Here is a 4,081-nt window from a genome sequence, read left to right as displayed (position 1 = left end):
AACTAAACACTGCCTGGTCCTACTTCATTCTCACAACCATTGTCATGTTTGAGTCTATTGTTGCAGCCACTGTGTCAATCCACCTTGTTGAAGGTCTTCTTTTTTGCTGACCCTCTACTTTACCAAGCAGGACGTCTCTCTCCAGTAACTGGTCCCTTCTGATAACGTGTCCAAAATACATGCGACGACATCTTGCTATCCTTGCTTCCAAGAAGTATTCTGGCCGTACTTCTTCCGAGACAGATTTGTTTGTTCTACCATAAGTGACCTGTAATTTTTCTCACTCCAGTTAGCATTCCAGTGGTTCACTCACATTTTAAAAATTCGGATCCGTTCTGGTGTGGCTTGTCAGGCAAGACTGAATGGAGCTGGAAACTTCTTAGAAATGCAAATGAAGGCCCCACCCACCCAAGACCTCCTGAATCAGAAAATCCAGGACTGGGCTAGCAATAGTAAGGAGCCCTCCAGGTGATTCTGATGTGTCCTGGAATGAGAACTACTGCCCTAAGGCATTCTGGGGAGGGGTGTGTGTGAAACATTGGGGGTGCAGTGGTAGAATTTTCATCTTCTGTGTGGGATCCCAGGGTTTGATTCCCTCCCAGTGTACCTCACGCACAGTCACCGCTAGTCTGTCAGCGAAGACTTGCATGATGCTGTGATGCTAAACAGTTTTTAGCGGAGCTTCCACACTACACGGACTAGGAAGAAAGGCCTGGCCAATGAAAATCCTATGAATCACAGTCTGATGCATAATTGATTGTGGGGATTGTGCAGGACCAGATGCTGTTGCACCTGGGGTCGCATGAGTCGGGGTCAACTGCAAGGCAACTAACAACAACAACAAAGGCATCTGGGGAGCTATAGCAGCTTCGGGGTTGAGTGTGGACTTTCTACAGACAGACCTGAGGCCCAATGCTGGCTTTGCTTCTGGCAACCGAACCAGGATAAGGCAAGGGACCCCTGCGGAACCAATTGCAGGAGGCCCTTACTCTAAGGGTCCTGCTGGTAGATAGGCCCTCAGCTTCCCCCAGCCCTGTTTTGTTACTGAGTAGGTATGTGACCTTGGCTCCTTGTGATAGTTAAGGTTATGTGTCAACTTGGCTGGGCAGCTAGATGTAGTATTCCCCATGATGAGACTGGTAATCAACTCCATGGTGGAATCTACTAGAGCAGCTGAATAGCTGCCTTACGGATGTAGTCTGCTTCCTTCCAATATATAAGAAGATAGCTTTGAGAAGGTTTCTGGGCTTTTTGTCACATCTGGATTCTGCGTTTGGCTGAGTCCTCATCTCTGTGGCCTGCCATGTTACTTGATAATCTTGGGACTGTGCCATTTTACTTGTTCACCTTGGGTTTGTCAGCCTCAGAAGCCAGCAGCTGCCTGAGTTAAGAGACACTCCAGCTCCAGTGGGCTGGAAGCAAGAGACAGAGCTGAAGCCCAAGGTCGAGGGGCTTTCACCCAGCCCCTCGAACTAGCACTTTGAACTCGGACTTCTAGCCTCCAAAACTGTAAGAGAATAAATCCTTGTTTGTTAAAGACCATCCAGTTTTGGTATTCCTGTTGGAGTGGCACTAGAGAACCAAAACAGTCCTGCAGAACTGAGTTCTGATTCAGTTGGTCTGGCTGGGGCCTTTGAAGGTGCATTTTTTTAGAGCTCCCCAGGTTATTTTGACGATCAACAAAATTTGGGGATTACTGGCTTGACCTCCCTGAACCTCAGTTTTCTAAGCTATTAAAAAAAAAAAAAAACCCTCACGCCATCAAGTTAATTCCGACTCATAGTAACTCCCATTGGGTTTCCAAGGCGGTAAATCTCTATGTAAGTAGATTGCCCTTCCTTCTGTGGAGCAGCTGGTGGGTTTGAACTGCCCACCTTCTGGTTAACAGTCAAATGCTTTAGGCACTATGCCACCAGAACTCCTTTTCTAACTTATAAGAAAGGGTAATACTGTCTACCCCATAGGGTTGTTGTGGGGACTAAATATAAATCACCTGGCATTGAGTCTAGCCTGTAGTAAGCGCTGAACAGTGGTTGTCAGGAAGAATTCCCCTGAGCTGCCTGTGGAGAGGTGCTAAAGGGACCCAGCAGCTCAGCTCGCCTGGGCTCATCTCAGCTCTTTTGTGTTCTTCTCAGTTCACTTTCTCTGAACCAAATTTCACCCTATGCAGGAGGGCACCCTTGTTCACCTCTCCCCTACCAGAAGTCAAGTTCTGATTTCTGTGGTACCACATCCTCCAGAAGAGGAGCTACGGATTTCTGGGCCAGTGACATTCTGCAGAAGCCTGGGGGTGCCCAGCAGGCTCTCAGCAGGGCCCAGAGAGGACAGTCAAGCTGCTGACTCAAAACATGACTCAAAATAAGAGGTGAAAAGGAACAGATTTTCATGAAAAGCAGATTGATCTGCCTTCATTCTTTCCCTCATAACAACCTGGGAGGTAAGTAGGATTATTTGTTGTCATCTTTCTCATTTTACTGATGAAGAAATTGAGGTTCAGAGAGGTTCACTTGCTCCAAAGCCCATGCTCTGTGCCTTCCACTGGTGATGTTCACGTTGTGCTTTACAGAACAAAGAGCATTCAGGGGAACTATAAAAGCAGGATAGCATAGTGCCTAAGGCATCTGACTGCTAACTGGAGGCCTGGCGGCTCAAACCCACCAGCCACTCCTCAGAAGGAAGGTTGGGCAATCTACTTCCATAGTGGTACCACCTCGGAAACCTAGAGAGGGATCGCTATGAGTCGGGTCCAACTTGATGTCACATAACAACAGCAACACAGAAGCCAGGAAGGAGCTCTGGTGGTATAGTGCCTAAGACATTTGACTGTTAACCAGAAGGTTGGTGGTTCAAACCCACCCACCACTCTGCAGAAAGAAGACTGGGTAATCTACTTCCATAAAGATTTACTGCCTCAGACACCCAAGGGGGGGGGTAGCTATGAGTTGGAATTGACTCGATGGCAGTGAGTTTGGTTTTTTTTTTTTTAATATAGAAGCAGGAGGATCCCAGGTGGCACACCTGCTCAGCTGTTAACCAACAGGTCGGCAGTTCGAATCTACCAGCTTCTTCACAGGAGAAAGATATGGCAATCTGCCTCCATTAAGATTTACAGTCTTGGAAGCCCTACTGGGCAGTTCTGTTCTGTCTTATAGGATCACTGTGAGTTGGAATTGACTTGATGGCAATGAATTTTTTTTTGGTTTTGGGTATAGAAGCTAGGAAAGTTCTCCTGACCTGGATCAGACCTCCCACCTCCACTTTGGCATTAGCACAGCTTTTAACTAGTTTGGGCTTTCACATACAATTCAGCTGGGGTGTCCTGGCTAAAAAAAAATTTGAAAAATCCCTGCTCTGTACCATACATCTTCTGTCTGAAGTTCAGCCAGTCCTGGATTCAGCATCACAGATATCAGAATGAAAGATATCAGACATCTCAGTGAGCATGAGACGGAATTCCCACATGCCTGAAGTTGCAAGATGGTTCAAACCCACAAAGGAAAATTTGAAGAATGGTTCCATAGCTCTTGGGCTCCTCAGCCATATCAAGGACACAGACAGGGCTTAGAGTGTGGGGACAGAGGAGGATCTGTGAAAGGATTTCCTTGGAGAGATCTGTACCTGTGTTGAAGCCTCATTCTACCCCAGGTGGGAAAGAAGGGGGCTACTTACTACCTACTTCACCCCAAACTTAGGAAGAAAGGCTTTCCTGTGACTACTAGGAGAGGTTACCAAGTATTTTATTTACCTGTTGCTACAAAAAAAGGGGGGAGGCTTAAAATAATAATAGTCATTGATTTATTCACAGTTTTACAATTTGAGCCAGGCTTAGTGAGGACAACTGTCCATGTGGTGTCAGCTCCACATGGCTTACCCACATGCCTGGGCAACTGGTCCTGGCTGATGGCTGGGAGATCAGCTGGAGTTACTGGCCAGGGGTCTTAATTCTCCATTCAGCTGCTTGGGCTTCCTCATAGCATGGTGGCTGGGTTCTAAGAGGGAAGAAAAGCTCTGGTAGCGTAGCACTTAAAGCACTTGACTGCCAACCAGGAGGCTGGCAGTTCAAACCCAGCAGCCACTCCTC

This window comes from Orycteropus afer, unplaced genomic scaffold, assembly GCF_000298275.1.
Source record: "Orycteropus afer afer isolate SDZICR_OR568_19922 unplaced genomic scaffold, OryAfe1.0 scaffold00245, whole genome shotgun sequence".
Taxonomy (NCBI): Eukaryota; Metazoa; Chordata; class Mammalia; order Tubulidentata; family Orycteropodidae; genus Orycteropus; species Orycteropus afer.
The sequence above is the reverse complement of the archived record's forward strand: the minus strand, read 5'-3'. Positions refer to the sequence as shown.